This window comes from Trichechus manatus, unplaced genomic scaffold (assembly GCF_000243295.1).
Source record: "Trichechus manatus latirostris isolate Lorelei unplaced genomic scaffold, TriManLat1.0 scaffold00052, whole genome shotgun sequence".
Lineage (NCBI taxonomy): Eukaryota > Metazoa > Chordata > Mammalia > Sirenia > Trichechidae > Trichechus > Trichechus manatus.
Genome location: NW_004443988.1, coordinates 10,406,993 through 10,425,134, shown reverse-complemented (window position 1 = coordinate 10,425,134; position 18,142 = coordinate 10,406,993). Strand labels below are relative to the sequence as shown.

Here is an 18,142-nt window from a genome sequence, read left to right as displayed (position 1 = left end):
TTCTAGATATGTGTGGGAGTCTCATGAGAGTAAAGAGAACGCTTGTACACAAAATCCTGAAGAGAGGCTGGCTTACCTTGAATGGTTTCTCTGTCTTAGAATTCAGAAGTAAGAAAGTCATCAACTAGGGATGTATATTTACATGTTTATCTAAAAATATTTGGGAAGGGCTTGATAGGGATTTGGCTTTGCCTATAAATTGGGCTAAACCAGCAGCTTGGAGGTTTTGATTAAAATATACAATATGTTAGAAGAGAAAAAAAAGAATCACCTGAGGATCTTGTTAAAATGTAGATTTCGATTCAGTATATCTGGGGTGGAAATACAAATTCTCAGCGGAGTTCAAACCAGAAGGAACCGGTTTGAAGCCCTGCTTCCAGCTGGTATTTGAAGCCCCTGACAAGTGGTGGACCTATTTATCTGAACATCTCCTGCCTCAGAGCCAGTTCAGTCCACCTTCAGACAGAACATTCATTGCAGAACTGCCGATGCCCCCAAGCCTACTGAGAAGAAACTGTCCTATACCTCCGGAGAAAAAACCACCTGCTCAGCCTTGGGGCAACAGTGGATCCCTGCACCCAGTCGCCTCCCTGATAGTCTTGGGGAAGGTGCCCTAGAGGACAGTATGAGGCTTGGGTGCCCAGAGGGCTAGAAAACTGTCCCTTCCCACCCAGAAAAGAGTTCAGAGATCCCTCCTCCTCCAGCATCACAGAGCAAGTATGGTCATGCCCCATCAAGAGGTCCCAAAGACTTTTGAGTTACTCTCAGCCCTGCTGGCCTCCTTTACACTGTCCAGTTACTGCCCCTCCAAGGCAAGAACTGTATTTTCCTTCATGATCCTCACAGAGCTGGACACCTGGAGTGGCCTATCATTGGGTCTGCCTAATTTCAGCAGATCGTTAGGAGTTCCAGTCTAACCCCATCACCTCTCATCTTGACCACGAGAGTCACCTCTGCACTCACTGTCTTGCCTCCTGGCTCCCTGCCTCCAGGTTGTCAAAGAGACCTTCTAAAATGTCAATCTGACTGTGTTATTCTTGTGCTTAGCATCACTCAGGGGCTCCCTATGTCCTATGGGACAAGAAGTCTCACCAGTTTCCCCATTTCACTGTACCCTCCCACACCACCTCCAGAAATGACACCACTATCTGTGTTATCCAGGGCTGTGATCCTCTCTTGTCTCCTCCTTCACTCCTTCCCCCACAGCCACTTTGACATCAAGTCCCGTCAGTCCTACCTACAAATATCTATGTACCCACTTACCCTCTCACTCCCCGCCACCACCCTAGTCCATGCCACCATCACCTCTCACATGGATCACAGCAATAGCCACCTATGTGGTCTTCCTGCTTCCACTTGTACCCCCTTCTAATTCATTCTCTAGGAGTACCTGGGTGGTGCAAATGGTTACTGCTGGAATACTAAGCAAAAGATTGGTGGTTCAAACTCACCCAGAGGTACCTCAGAAGTACGGCCTGGTGATGTGCTTCTGAAAGGTCATAGCCTTGAAAACCCTGTGGAGAAGTTCTACTCTGCACACATGGAGACACCATGAGTCAGAATCAACTCAGTGGCAACTAACAACAACAATTCATTCTCTACACAGCAGCCAGAGTAAACTTTAAAAACATAAAACAAATTGTGCTACTGTGCTGTAAAGCCCTTTAATGGCTTCCCAATGGTCTTAGAATAAAATCTCTGTCTAAAGCCCAGTGTGACCTGATCCCAGCCTCTTCTCTGTCTTTCATTCCATTCTCCCTGCACTCACCGCCTGTCTGTATCTCCTTGCCATGGGCCCTCAGCATGGAACACCCTTTCATTGGCTGTATGTTCTCATTGCCCGCTCATTCTTTGGGTGTCAGGTAAAGTACCATCATCTCAGGAATGCTTTCTGTGACCTCTGCTTTTCTCTGTCACAGCACCTTGTTTCCTTTCAGTACTAAATGCATTGTCGTCGAGTCAATTCTGACTCATGGCAACTGTCTTAGTAATCTAGGGCTGCTATAACAGTGGATGGCTTTAACAAAGAGAAATTTATTTCCTCACAGTAAAGTAAGCTAAAAGTCCAAATTCGAGACATTAGCTCCAGGGGAAGGCTTTCTCTCTCTGTTGGCTCTAGAGGAAGGTCCTTCTCATCAATCTTCCCCTGGACTAGGAGCTTCTCCACCCAGGAACCCCAGGTCCAGATGACGTGGTCTGCTCCTGGCACTGCTTTCTTGGTTGTATGAGGTCCCCCTGTCTCTCTGCTGGCTTCTTTCTTCTATATCCCAAAAGAAACAGGCTCAAGATACAATCTAATCCTGTAGAATGAGTCCTGCCTCATTGACACGACTGCTGCCCATACCCCCCTCATTAATATCATAGAGGCAGGATTTACAACACATAGGAAGATCACATCAGATGACAAAATGGTGGACAATCACACAGTACTAGTAATCATGGCCCAGCCAAACTGATACACACATTTTTTGGGGGAGAGTAATTCAATCCATGACAGAAACCATATATGACAAAGTAGAACTGCCCCACAGGGTTTCCAAGAAACAGCTGGTGGATTCCAACTGTGGACCTTTTGGTTAGCAACCAAACACTTAACCACTGTGCCACCAGGGCCCCTTCAGCACTACTTATTTATTATTTAACCACAAAGTTAGACTCCCCTAACTGGAATGAAAGCTCCATAAGGGCAAGGACCTTATCTAGCTCATTATCTGCCAGATCTAAAGCATTAAGCACAGCTCATAGCACTTGATAGGCACTCCAAAAATGTTTTCAATTGAATGTTGATAAGAATCTAGTCTCTGTTACTTCTCCAGTCTTTCTCCTCCGCCACTCCTCAACCCTATACTCACATTCCAGCCATGCTGACCAACTTAGAATTCCCTGAAGATACAGATGATTTTACATCTCTGTGTCTTTGCACAGACCCCTCAGCTGGGATTGTCTTAAGACACACCTGTGTTTACCTAGAAAACTCCTGTGATTGAAATGTCACCTTCTCTCCAAAGCCTTCCCCAGCTTCACCATACAAATTTAGTCCCCAGACCTCCAAGTGCCAAAGTATGGTGCCCATGCTCTTGGCACCTTGATTGTAATGATTCATCATCATATCCATATTCTCTGAAAGCTGTGATATCCCTGAGGAAAGAGAGTATGCCCTATTCATCTCCCTCTACCCTCATCCACAATCAAGTACAGAACTGAACCAGGAACATATTAGTTGCTCAACAAGCAACTTTTGAGAAGATGAATGAATTAAATGAAAGATCAGGCCCTGGGTGTAAATTCAATAGACCAGATCACTAATCCCAGCTCCCTGGTAACCCAGAGTGACTCATAATGCCACATTGTGTCTCAGTTTTTTACTGGTCAAATGGTAATAATAATTCATTATCTATCGCATAAGGTTATTGGAAGTATAAAATAAAATAGTAAATATGAAAATAATTTAAAATATATAAATTCATTCATTTCAAAACTATGTATTGAGTCCATACTCAGTGATAAAGCACTCAAGTTACAAATATGAAGACATGATCCCTTAAAAGGCCCTGCTTCTTCAAGACGACGTTATTGCCAGTTAGTTGCCCACCATAAAGGCACATCTACCTCTTATTGTCTTGGTTCTTTGTCTGCAGCATCTTTGCGTCTTTGCATGGATCCATTGCTTTGGTATTCATTGCATACCTGTGTATTCTAGTTTTACTGGAGGTTTTTGCATGCTTTCCAGCTATCATCACGGCTGACTGATTCCCTCACCACTCCTGGTTCCACTTCAGGAAAACTGTTAGCAGTACACACAGCACTGGCCCATCCATCTGTGTAAGAGATAATGTAATTCTAAGACAATATTTAACATTGTGCGATGAGGCATAAACTCAATATGTTTTCAGGCAGAGTAGAAAAAAATATGTGCCCCATCTCATTAATCACAATGAGAATGAGGGATGGGGCAGACACCCAGGCTGGTGCTATTCCCTCCAAGTTAATCTGTCTTAATACTAGGTCCCTGATAAAAAGAATGCCCGTGTCATTGTTCTGCTTGTTCAGTGGCAATTTTCGTTGGGGGAACTCAAGATTTATGATGTAACAAGAACTTTTCAGTAAAAAAATGTGAGTGATCCATGCTGTGTTTACAGGTAACTTGCACTGCAAACAGTCTCTGGGGAAGAAACTTTCAGAAGGGTTTCAAGCAATGTATTTATGAAACTGGTCTACTTGCAAATGCTTATTGGGTTCATTCATTCACTCATTCAACAAACCTTTACTGGGAACCAACTCTGTGCAAGAGGCACTGCTAGGGGCTTGGGGCCACAAAGGAAGCATCAATGGCCTGTGCCTTTAAGGGATTCACAATGGGGAGATGTGAGTCTTAACCAGTGATGAGGGTGCAGCATGGACTGCAAGCTCCACAAGAGCAGGGACAAAGTCTGTTTTATTCTCCAGTGTATACACAATACTATCACAGGACCTGGTACAGAGATGCTCACTAAAAATGTGTTGAATGAAAGTAGAATGAATCAAAAAAGAAGAGAGATGTTAGTCAAATGCTAGGGTAGTACAACAAAGGAAAAAAGTACTTTCAGATGACAGATTCAAGACAGGCCTCATTAAGGAGGAGGTGTCCCTGAGTGGTGCAAACGCTTTGTACTCGACTACTAATCTAAAGTTTGGTGGTTCGAACCCATCCAGGGGTGCCACAGAAGAAAGACCTGGCAATCTGCTTCTGTTAAGATTACAGCCAAGATCATGGAAACTCCATAGACACATCCAAACTCCCTGAGGGACTGAATTACTGGGCTGAGGGCTGTGGGGACCATGGTCTCGGGGAACATCTAGCTCATTGGCATAACATAGTTTATAAAGAAAATGTTCTACATTCTACTTTGGTGAGTAGCTTCTGGGGTCTTAAAAGCTTATGAGTGGCCATCTAAGATACTCCACTGGTCTCACCCAGTCTGGAGCAAGGGAGAATGAAAAAAACCAAAGACCCAAGGGAAAGATTAGTCCAAAGGACTAATGAACCACAACTACCATGGCCTCACCAGACTGAGTCCAGTACAACTAGATGGTGCCCGGCTACCACCACTGACTGCTCTGACAGGGATCACCATGAAGGGTCCTGGACAGAGCTGGAGAAAAATGTAGAACAAAATTCTAACTCACAAAAAAAAAAAAGAAAAAGAAAAAAAAAAAGCAGACTTACTGGTCTGGCAGAGACTGGAAAAACCCAAAGAGCATAGCCCCAGGACACACTTTTAGCTCAGTAATGAAGTCATTCTTGAGGTTCACTCTTCAGCCAAACATTAGACAGCCCCATAAAACAAAAGGAGACTAACGGGGCAAGGATGAGAAGGCAAGAGAGGAAGGAAAGCTGGTAATGGGGAATCCAAGATTGAGAAGGGAGACTGTAGACATGTCATTGGGTTGTTAACCAATGTCATAAAACAATATGTGCACTATTGTTTAATGAGAAGCTAGTTTGCTCTGTAAACCTTCATCTACAGTACAATTAAAAAAAAAAGTTTGCAGCCAAAAAACCCCTGCGGAGCAGTTCTACTTTGTAACACATGGGGTCACCATAAGTTGGAATTGACTCAATGGCAACGGGTAAATATAAGTTAATGTTGGAGGCTTGGGGATCATTTGAACACGTGGATATGTAGAAGATGAACCCAAGAGGAGAGAACAGCAAAAGCACAGAGGTGAACGAGTAGCGGGTATGACCAGGGAAAGAAAGTGATTTAGTGATATCCAGTCTTGTGCTGCTCTCTTAGCGCCAATCTCAACACTAGTTAATACTGGTTAATCTTAATGCAGTCTTAATACTAGACCCCTGGCAACTTAACACTAGGCCCCAGGTTAACTTGGAGGGCATAGTGCAGGCCTGGGAAACCGCCCCACTCCCCAGAGATGTAAGGTCAGAAAGGTGGGCGGGCTGTGGGTAGACCCGGAAAATCAAAGTGGACAAAGGACTTGAAGGGCAGCACTGAGAGCTGTGTAAGGGAGTGACCCTAAAGTCTGGCCCTAGGAAGAGTCATTTGGCAGGGGATGAAGGAGTCAGCCAAGAGCAAAGACTGGAGGGAGGAACTGCATCAGAGGCACTTCACCTGCTCAAGGAGGGGTGAAAAGGACCAGCCTAGAAACATGCCCCTGAGAGAGGAGGGAAGAGTGCGTACATGAGCGACCGCACAGAAGTAACCGGTCACACTTAGCTCTGGATATGGGAGGTGAGGGCAGCTGTGGCCACCTGTGGTCCCTGGAGGAGTGAGAGTGAGGAAAAAGCTGAGGGTTAGGAAAGGGGCCTGTGGAGGACAAGTCCACACTTAGTTTCTTCTGGTCCTGGGTCCTGTCAGGAGCGATCAGCTCCTTATTGAGAAGACACAAGAAGCCCAGAGCGAGTTCGAGGCAGGGGTGAGCTTTCCACTGAGAAGGGACCATTGGGAGAAATGCCCTTTCCTGGGGAGGGGAAAGGAGAGGGCATAGACAAGGACTGAGGACCCACTCCAGGGGCATCAAGGAAGGGAGGGCAAGGAGAGGATGGGCAGTTAGTCAGGAAGAAACAGGGCTGGGGTGTGGCGGGAGGGACACTGACTTCCACTGAAAAGGGTTCCCTGTGGGAAACGATGAGGCCACCACGAAGGGATGAGAGTTGGAAGGAGAAAGCAAGAGTTTGGGGTTTACAGTTTGAACAGTAACTGCGAATAATCTGGATGAAGAGGGATGCGGTGGGTTTCAGGCTGGATGGAGTTAGGGAGGAAAGTGTTCTAATGCCAGTTTGTAAAAGGAGCCAACCTCAACCTGTGCAGACGGCCCCCAGGAAGGAGGTCCAGAGAAGAACTTGGGTTCTGGAGTCTCATGTGCCAACCAGCCTGGGGGATAAATACAGTTTGGGAATGGGGATTCCGCTTCTGGTTTGTTCAGGCCTGCCAGTCAGGATGCCTGGGCTGGGTTCTCATTCCAATTGCCACCAGCCAGCTTCACGAATTTAAGTAAACCATTGTGCGTGTGTGTGTGTGTGTGTGTGTGTGTGTGTGTGTGTGTAGGGGGAAGATATTCTGAGCCTTGAACTCCTTTTCTGCAAAATGGGAGTGCTTGGAGTAAGTGATCTTCTAGCTTCAAAATGCTGTGATCCTGTGAATCTGTGCGCTTGGCCTCTTTGTGCCACCGTTTCTAACTGTGTTCAATTATAATGATAATCCAACTCCACATTCTCTCCACTGGGGAAGGGATAGATACTCATTAGGCAAAAGTGAAATCCTTTGGCTGAATAATAACATCATTACATACTTAATTAGGGCGCTGCTAGCTAGCACGAACAGCTCCTTCTCGAAAATTGGAAAAGGCTCAGTTCTGGGCACAGAAACGGGCAAAGGCACCCCTTCCTCCAGGCTTGGGCCCAGTGTCTGGCAAGGGGAGCCAGGCTAGAGTGGGGCTAGCTCCTCCCTCAGCAGGTACTCCAGAGCTAGACCCAACCTGCAGAGCGGAATCTGAGACCCTGAGTTTCACCCTCTTTACAATACAAATGGCGTTGAGAGTCGTGCTGGTACTCCTGTCTTAGAGACGCACAAGTCAGAAAGCAGAAAGCTGCAGTAACTTTTCACGTTTACTACCCTTCCCATATGCTTTGGGTTCCTGAAGAGGGTCACATTGCAAACCTATTCTGTTGTTGCATTTTTGCATATTTAATATTGTTGTTGTTGTTGTGGTTAGCTGCTCTCAAATCAGCCCCCAACTCATGGCGACCCCATGCACAACAGAACGAAACACTGCTCAGTCCTGCACCATCCCTATAATCAGTTGTGGATTGGACCATGGTAATCCATGGGGTTTTCACTGGTTGATATAAACGAGTTCATTTCCTTATCAATATAGCTTACCACTATAAAGAATATCAACTTTCCCCACTTCAACCTGACCACCACACCTTTCATATTTCCCAGCCATACTTGAACATTAATCCTATCACCCACAGTCAAAATGCCATCTCATCTGGAAAGAATCTAAGTGCAATTGTAGGAGAGCATGGAACAAATACTGAATCCCATAAAGCTTTATCATACTCTCAGCTCCCATATGCACTTACTGAAATGCACTTGGCCAGTTGAAAGCGGGGAGAAAAAGAGAAAGGAATGAATCCCAAAGAAGTTAATAGTAATGGTATATGAAATTGAATTTTGACTTATAATATTATTACTTATTAAAAGTGATAGTATTATAAAGATAATCAAGAACTATCAATTAGTTTTGTGTTTTTTGGACATAGGAAGATAGAAAAAAAATTAAATTTACTTTCTGGACCAGGAGAGCAATGATCATTTTATTACCATATTCATCGTCTTAGCCTCTGATGGAAAAGGTGACCAGGGACTTGTTATAACAAATAATCACGCCTTATTTTTCACAAGGCCCCTCCATGACCAAAACAATATGGTTAGTTGAGTTCCTATGTGAGCAGTGTATTGACTCTAAAAGGGAAAAAAAGATTCTACCTTTAAGGGGTTTACCCTGGTGATAGGCATACATGACCTGGAAACATAAAAGAGTGATAACAGGTTGTGCAAAGTTGCCCATCAAATGCTGATTAGTGGAGACCAAAAGAGTGTGTGTGTCTGCGCAGAGCTTGAAGAGGAGAGAAAGGACCCGTGGCAGCTGAGGCCAATTAGAAAAGACTCAGCTCTGGGCAAAGAAGTGGGCAAAGGCACCCCTTCCTCCAGGCTTGGGCCCGGGGTCTGGCAAGGCTAGCTAGGCTAGAGTGGGGCCAGCTCCTCCCTCAGCAAGCGCTCTGGTGCGGGACCCAACCTGCACAAGCACAATGTTGGACAGAGCAATGCTCTGTTCATATTTGACCAATGATTGAGGCAGAGCATAGGCTGGAGCAGGGAAAAGAGCCAGGTACTCCGAAAAGAGGGAACAGCATGCAGCAGTGTGGCGAAAACTCGGAGTTCTGGTGGAAGTTTCGTGTTCGCACATAACAATCATCATCATGTTCCAGGCCCTCTAGATTCATCATCTTGATATCGTCACAACAACCCTCTTAGCTAGTGATGGAAAATGAGGGCCAACCAGCATGCCAACCCCGTTTGGTTGCTAGTGGTTGCCTGGGACACAGTTGTGAGCTGCATCAGAGCTTGGGGAGAAAGGGACTGGTAGTTGGGGTCTGCCATGGTCAGAGAGTGGTGTGGTACCCATGGCAAATATCTGCCATCCCTTTTCTAAGGGATACCCATTGATTTGATTAGGCAACCAAGGTTAAGTTAAATCATCTTCAAAAACTCATAATTTGCTTTTTATAAAGCTAGGAGAAGGTTACATTAAGAAAAATCATCCTTTCTTTAAGATATTTTACTTTTATCTGTTGTAAAATTGTCAGAATATACAAATTTAACAGAACAAGCCACATCACTGCCATCTTCTGAAAAATTGTCATAAGGAATATAAAGACCTACAGCGTTGATGATGTGAATGCCTTAGATGTGGCATCCTTGTGCAGTGCACAATCTGTACAGCTGTATACAGTGACCCTCCACCAGGATTTGAATCTAAATTGCCTGTATTGAGCCCTGGTGGCACAATGGTCCAGCACTTGGCTGCTAACCAAAAGATTGGTGGTTCAAACCCACCAGCTGCTCTGTGGGAAAAAAGATCTGGCAGTCTGCTACCGTAAAAATTACACCCTAGGAAACCGTATGGGGCAGTTCTACTCTGCCATACAGAGTGGCTATGAGTTGGAATTGACTCGACAGCACACAAGAACAACAACACCCCACACTGCCTTATTGAGACAGTGGGTGAGTTGTAGAGGAAAGACAGTAAGTTTTTAGAGGACCTTAAAATTTTGGCTAAATAGCTTGGATCTGATGTAATGAGTAATGAGCAAACAGGTTGTTTATAAGCATATGCTATCCTTAATTCAGATGTTTCTAGGTTGAGTAGCTATAATGTTTTTGCATTTTATAAAGCATCTTACACTTTTAAAATGCTACCAAACCAGAAAAACCAAACCCATTGCTGTCGAGTCGATTCCAACTCATATCGCCCCTACAGGACAGAGTAGAACCGCTCCATTGGGTTTTCAAGGAGTGGCTGGTGGATTCGAACTACCAGCCTTTGGGTTAGCAGCCAAGCTCTTATCCACTGCACCACCAGGGCTCCAAAATTCTACAGATATGTTATTAATTTGATGCCTACATGTGGAGCTACAGTAGACTGCTGAGCAAGGAACTGACATGGAACATCAGTGGGTGGGGGAGGGGAGAGGGACTCTCAGTGCAGGAGTTATTTAAAACTTCTCTCTTTTCAAAAAGGAATGTGAGGTTGTGCTCTTTCCCTCAGCTAGGATTGGATTCTCTTAACTGAAACTGAAAACGTTCCTTTCATTATTTAATTTATCAACATCTAGAGTAGGCTCACTAAGTCATAGCTCCATTCATTGGATGTGCCAGCATAATTAATTACACTGTAAAACCTCCTGACAGCATTTTCCAGGGACTGAGAAGAAAAGACTAAACACACACACACACAAAAAAAAACAGAAAAATCTGGGTCAGTTTTCTATATATTCCTCATGGGCTTCTTCAAGGTAAGACCTGGCTTTCTCTTGAGTTGAATGACGCTGTCAAAATGAGGAGATTGGAATAGATGGTCTTTATCATTCAAGGGCCCAGTAGAAAAGAGATAGTACATTCAAACTGGGGAACTTGAGGTGAGTTTAATAAAAGGGATTCTTTACTAAGATGTGGGCAGGGTGAAAAGACCATAAGGGAGAGAGCAGTACTCAGGGCTAGTAAACACAGGCCATCGCCCCCCTCCCCATCCTGAAGGAGGAAGAGGAGGGCATGGTTACTAGAATGCAGATGGAGAGAGTTGTGTAGAGAAGGCTGTCCTGAGATGGGTGGCTCCCTTTAGTAGGAACAGACTGTGGCAATACCTCAGGAAGGAAGAAGAAAAAACATTGCCGTCAAGTCGATTCCAACTCGTGGCAACCCCATGTGTTTCAGGGTACAACTGTACTCCATAGAGTTTTCTTGGCTGTGATGTTTATGGAAGCAGATAGCCAAGACTTTCTTCCATAGCACAATTGGGTGGGTTCAAACTGCCAACCTTCAAATTATAGTCGAACACAAACTGCTTGTGCCATCCAGGAAACTTTTGGGACAGAAGCTGAAGAAGTAAATACACTGGTCCTACTCTCCTTCTCTCTCTGCTCTCCTGTGGTGCTCCCCATCAGCCAAACCCAACCAGATGCCAGAAAGCAAGGGGTCCCAGGGTGTACCCCATACAGCTCAGCCTCCCGAGGCACAAAGCAGGGCAGAGAGTGGGCCTGGGGGTAGACAGAACATAGCCAGGACACTCTCGAAGGTCCATCCCTACTCTATGAATTTATTTTAATGGGCATTAAAAACCCTGTCTTCTCCACTATGCCAAATGTCAAATGTGATAGGCAAACCATTATTACTTTTTTTTAGTACAAAACATGCTAGCAATTTGGGAGAATACACAGAGTCTTCATAGACAGGGAACAATTTGTATTTATAGAATGAATAAACAAATGAAAGAAAGAAAAGATTCCAGCTGAGGTCTAACAGAAAGGCACTGGGAGACTTCATACATACACACACACAAAGTCTCTAAAGAGCATTAAGCTTCTCATAATACCATGGAATTCACTGTGTAGTGAGTTAATCCTGGGACTTCAGCCTTGGGACAAAATTGAGACATCTAAAGAATCCCATTGTAAATACCATCTCACCGGTCCAGCCAGATCTGGAATTCCAGGAGTTTAGATCTATGAAAGGCTTGAGGGCCCAGCTAGTCTACCTCAACCCCTTTATATTACAGGCTGGGTTATGGAGTGCCAAACAACCACCTAGATGGGGCACAGCCTGTATGAGAGCCATGCCCACCACCATCCCCCCTTCAAGACTCATTGCCTTCTCCTGGTGTCACAACCCTTGTGAGTGGGTTGCTGGTTTTTCAGATCTCAGAGGCCGAAACCTAGTGGGCCTTCCAATACCCTGCAATCACCAAGCTCTCTACATTATTCCCACTGCCGCATCAAGTATTTCTTCCACAGCATCTGTTTAAATTCCCTTAACTGCACTCTCCCTCCCCATTAACAGAGACACGAAGTGGACTAATACCAGGTCTGAAGACCGAAATGCTGTGGGGTGTTCTCTTGATATTATTATTATTCCTACAAATAATACTTTAAAAAAAATAACCACAATGTTTATTCAGCACCTTCTGGGTGCCAGTTTCTGATTCCAGCAATTGCACATACTTTATCTCATCTAACCCTCTCCAAAACCATCAGGGTGGGGATTCCGCTCCTTATTGCTCACATGAAGACCCTGGGGAAGTGTCCTCAGAAAGGCTGAGGAACTTGCCTGAGGTTCTCTGACAAGTTAGTGGGAGACCAGTGATCTCTCTGCATTAACCTCCTGCCCCCACATCCCCTGCTGTGCTGCCGGAATCCAAGTCTTTCATGGGTAGAAAGGACCTGCTACTTTACCCTGTTGAGGCTATTTTATCCTGGCAGTGGTGGCTGTAAAGAAGGAAGAAGTGGGCTGCTTCCCTAGCCAAGTCCTGAGGCCTTTGCATAGTGCTTGTCAGGGAGCTTGATCGCCTGCTTACAAAGTGCACACTGGGGACCTGGATGCTGGAAGAGGGAAGGGAACCAGCATGTATCGAGGGCCTATTATGTGTTTTGTGCAGCAGATAGGCCATACTGCTTAATCCTCCCACAAGCCTTTGAATTATTATTCCCATTGTACAGATGCGGGCACTGAAACTTACCGAAGGGGTAAGGGGTGAAGTCAGCTCTGTCTTGAAAGATAATGTTCTTTCCACTGCATCCTGCGCCCTCAGAAGGTAAAAGACAAACTGAAAACAAAACTGCAGAGATCATCTTAGCCAACCTCTCAGGGAGGAAGGAATCTTCTAGAAAACATCCTAACAAGGAGTCATACTGCCCTCACAAGGCAAGTCGTTCTGTTATGGGACAACTGAAGCAAACGTCCACCTTCTGGCCTTGGCTGGGTTGCAGGGCAGAGTTTGGGTACCAGGAACCAGGGAATGAGGCAGAGGAGTTCTCAAGGCAATTGGAGATGAAAATCTCCAGAGTGAGCTCCCAGCTGCAGCCATTTGAAAACCTGACAGGCGAGCCCTCCAGTCCTCATCCCAGTCTGAGATAAAATCACTAAGCAGGACAAGGCAGAGGACAGAGACACTAATCCACACTTTGTGCTATTGATGCCCAAGTAATTGTAAATCCACTTAATAGTGATATCAACTAATCCATGTATATCTTATTACTCAAAAGGATGGCATGAGAGATCTCAGCACATGCTAAAATGAGATGCTGACTATACTGCATTCCCCGGCTGCCAAGTGCCAAGCCTATCAGAAAGAGAAAACAAGGTTGGTCTGCATGCCGGATTCTGAGCTTAGCCACAGTGGATTTTCCACTCTCCTTGTGTTCTTTTCTAAATGCTCCCAAACCATCTGCTTAGAAATCTGTTTTAAAATTTGACCAAGGATCCATGGCAAAATTACCACTATGAAGTTGATTCTTTTTAAATCACACTTACTTCCATCTAATCTGCAACAAGAGCCCTGGTGACACAGTGGTTAAGTGCTCAGTTGCTAACCAAAAGTTTGGCGGTTCAAATCCAACAGCCTCTCCTCGGGAGAAAGATGTGGCGGTCTACTTCCATAAAGGTTGTTGTTGTCATTGTTAAGTGCTGTCGGGTCAGTTCTGCCTCATAGCGACCACATGGACAACAGGATGAAACATTGCCCGGTCTTGCGTCATCCTCAAAATTGTTGCTATGTTTGAGCCCATTGTTGCGGCCACTGTGTCAATCCATCTCATTGAGGGTCTTCCTCTTTTTTGCTGGCCCTCTACTATACCAGGAGCCCTGGTGAAACAGTGGTTAAGAGCTCAGGCTGCTAACCAAAAAGTCAGCAGTTGAAATTCACCAGTGGCTCCTTGGAAACTCTATGGGGCAGTTCTACTCTGTCCTATAGGGTTGCTATGAGTCAGAATTGACTCGACGGCACACAACAGTAACAACATATTTTACAAGCATGATATCTTTCTCCAGGGACTGATCCCTCCTGATAACGTGTCCAAAGTATGTGAGACAAAGTGTTGCCATCCTTGCTTCTAAGGAGCATTCTGGCTGTACTTCTTCCAAGACACTGTAAAGATAACTGCCTTGGAAACTCTATGAGGCAGTTCTCCTCTGTGCTATAGGGTCACTATAAGTCAGAATCGACTGGATAGTAGTGGGTTTTGGAATCTGCTACAGGTATCTGCATAGCTGGGCAGCTAGATTCCCTAGCTCAGATGACCACAACTTAATGTTACATCTAGTCTCAAAAATCCTCTTTAAGAACCTTTATGAATAGAAGGAGGCAGCTCTCCATCACTACTCTTGTGTTTGTTCTTATTAGACAGAACTACAGGACCAAAGTGAAGATTCACTTTAAGTCATCAAATTTGCACTAAGAGCCTACTACGTGCCAGGCACTGAGCTAGGCACTGGGTGTTCCAGATTCCACTTGCCATCAAGTCAACCCCAACTCATGGCGACCCCATGTGTGTCAGCATAGAACTGTGCTCCATAGGATTTTCAAAGGCTGATTTTTTGGAAGTAGATCACCAGGTCTTTCTTCTCCACTGGGTGAAGTTGATACCTGGAGCTGAATAAGGCACAATCCAGTCCAATGTGGGAGTCTCACCCTAAAGGCCCAGATTTTTTCCTCCCACTTCTAATGTCTTTTCTACTGTTGTTTGCTAAGCAACTCTCATCTGAACCATCAAGGACCTGGATCCTTATCTCCTCTCTCCTCAAGGACAGGGGTTATATCTTATTTCTCAGTGTATCCCCAGTGGCTAGCCCTGCATCCTCCAAGGAGAACACACTCAATACACACTTGTTACAGCCATAACAATATTGATGATGAGTTGCATCAAGAAGGCAAAGCCTAGAGATGAATGAATTTCTGATTCAGAAGGAAGGGGGTTATGGAAACACTTTAAATATAGTGTTGCCAATTAATATGACTGAGTATTAAAACAGGCCCTGCAATACTGTAATTTGGAACAGTAACTGTCGCATATTCTTCCAGTCAGACCAAGGATGAAATTTTTCATGATTAACTTTTGATTAATCCTACTAAATAGATATTTCATTTACAGCCTATACATTTGTTCTTAAGGGTTTAATTGATTGTACAATTTATAAGCATTAGAATTGCCATTATGTAAATGAATTTTCAGCACTCAATTCACCTTAAAGGTAATTAAATTAAGTGTGGTTAGTTAAACATCTATGAAAAGCCCCTGAGAAAAATTGGGTGTGCTCAGATGCTAACAATCCCTTGTATGTTTCTTTTCCCTCATTTTGCATTTCTCCCAGAGCCTGGGTTCCCCACACCCTTCCTGTTAGTCGCTGCCTCCTTTCCTCTTCTGCTGGCATGAACGAGTTCATCAGTTAAAGGACACACATTGAGTGAAAGTAACAACCTGTTTCAGAAACAAGCCCAGTTGCTTCCAAGAGGAACCAGAGGGACTCATGTTCCTTGCTGAGATGCTCCTCTCCTCAAATTGTTGAATTGTTTTCAATTTTGATAGAATAGTGTTGCTCATGATATGTGTACACAACATGCGTTTTAGAATCAAAGCTCAGCTGTCAGCTCTAACAGATCAGCTACCTGAGCTTACCTTTTCCTGCTTCATGGATAAATAAGGATAAACATCCCCTTTTAATAGTAGCATCCACTATCTGTCAGTTTATCATACTGTGGTGACTTTCATGTTGCTACAATGCTGGGAGCTATGCCACCAGTATATCAAATACAAGCAAAGTCACCCATGGTAGACAGATTTCAGTGGAACTTCCAGACCACGACAGACTAGGAAGAAAGGCCTGGCAATTGACTTACCAAAATTAGCCAATAGAAACCCTATGAATAACAATAGAATATTGTCTGATACAGTGCTAGAAGGTGAGTCCCCCAGTTTGGAAGGCACTTAAAGTACACAGTGGCCATAACAATGGATTCAAGCATATCAATAATCATGAAGATGGCACAGCCACAAGCAATGTTTTGTTCTGTTATAGACGGGAACCAACTTGATGGTAACATAGGGTAGATAGGGAGTGGAGAGAACACGGACTTTTGAGGGAGGTAGGCTTGGCTTTCATTCAATTCTTTCATTCATTCATTCAGTAAATACTTACCGAGTACCTACTATAGGCCTGACACTGTTTTAAGCATCAGAAGATGCTAGTGGCTCAGACAGAAAACCTGACTTGGCAGAAACTTTGAATCTGCACTCCATATCTTACTAGTTGTGTAAGATATTGGCAATATTTCTTGAATTCCCTGAGCCTCAGTTTCCTCATTTACAAAATGGGAATATCAAAAATAAGATTGTTGAAATAATTAAAATAAGATGATGTTTATTAACTACTTATCCCAGAGGTCTTAATCCTGGGTCCATGGATCCTTAGAAGCCCATGAATAGAACTGAGGGGTCTGTGAGCTTGGAGGGGAGCCCTGGTGGCACCGTGGTTAAGAGTTACGGCTGCTAACTTAAAGGTCAGCAGTTTCAAGCTACCAGCCGCTCGTTGGAAACTCTATAGGGTCACTATGAGTCAGAATCCACTCAGCGGCCATGGGTGACCTTGGAAGGAAAAAAACACATTTTTACTTTTTACTGCTTCTTACTGAAATTTAGCATTTCTTCAATTATGAAGGTAGACAAAAAACCACAGTAGTAGTAGCAGTATATTTGGTTTTGTTACCAACAGCAATCACATTTTAGTTGTTGCAGACATTGGAAGTATTGTTTAAGCTCATCCCTACTTCAAAATTATAGCTATTATTAGACCTGCCGTGAGATACTGTTATTTAATGTTAATAAAAAAGTGCACATACTACTATATCATTATTTTTTATATTTTGATAACTGTATTTCAGTATAACTGATTCCTTGCATAGTTCTATGTATTTTATGTATCTGAAAACATTATTCTAAGAAGAGGTAGGTCCGTTGACATTACACACACACACACACACACACACACACAAATCCCTGACCTAGATATTGTCTACTACCAAAAAAACAAACTAGTTGCCATGGAGTTGATTCCAACTCATGGTGATCCTATGTGTGTCAAAAAGACCCACAGGGTTTTCTTTTTTGATCTTCTTTTTTTTATTGTTGTAGTTTAAATGAAGTTTACATTTCAAGTTAGTCTCCCATACAAAATTTTATACATACGTTGTTATTGACTCTAATTGCTCACCCCATTCTGCGACAGCGCACTCCTCCTTTCCACCCGTGATTCCCCACGTCCATTCAACCAGCTCCTAACCCTCTCTGCCTTCCCATCTCACCTCTGGACAGAAGCTGCCAGTTTAGCCTCTTGTATCTACTTGAGCTAAGAGGCACACTCCTCACGAGTATCACTTTATGTCCCATAGTCCTGTCCAATCCCTGTCTGAAGAGTTGGCCTCAGAAATTGTTTTCGTTCTGGGCTGAGAGACAATCCAGGGGCCATGATTTCCAGGGTACCTCCAGTCTCATTCAGACCATTAAGTCTGGTCTTCTTACTAGAATTTGAGTTATCCACCCCATCTTTCTGCTGCTCCATCAGTGACTCTCTGTTGTGTTCCCTGTCGGGGCAGTCATTGGTGGTAGCTGGGCACCATCTAGTTCTTCTGGTCTCAGGATGAGGAAGTCTCTGTTTTATGTGGCCCTTTCTGTCTCTTGGGCTAATACTTTCCTTGTGTCTTTGGTGTTCTTCATTTTCCTTTACTCCAGGTGGTTGGGACCAAATGATGCCTCTTGGATGGCCACTTGTAAACTTTAAGATTCCAGACACCACTCACCAATGTAGGATGCAGAACATTTTCTTAATAAGCTTTGTTAGGCCAGTTAACCTAGATGTCCCCTGAAACCATGGTGCCCAGACCCCTACCCCTGCTACTCTGTCTCTCAAAGTATTTGATTGTATTCAGGAAACTTCTTAGCTTTGGTTTACTCCAGTTGTGCTGACTTCCCCTGTAGTGTGTGCTGTCCTTCCCTTCACCTAAGATAATTCTTATCTACTATCTAGCTAGT

At 44.2% G+C, this 18,142-nt stretch overlaps 1 protein-coding gene across 1 annotated transcript in view; it reads left to right on the top strand.

The window, feature by feature from the left end:
* ALK (ALK receptor tyrosine kinase) overlaps nucleotides 1-18,142 on the top strand; it is a 1,033,821-nt gene that overhangs the window by 613,347 nt on the left and 402,332 nt on the right. The gene's annotated exons all lie outside the window — the stretch shown is intronic.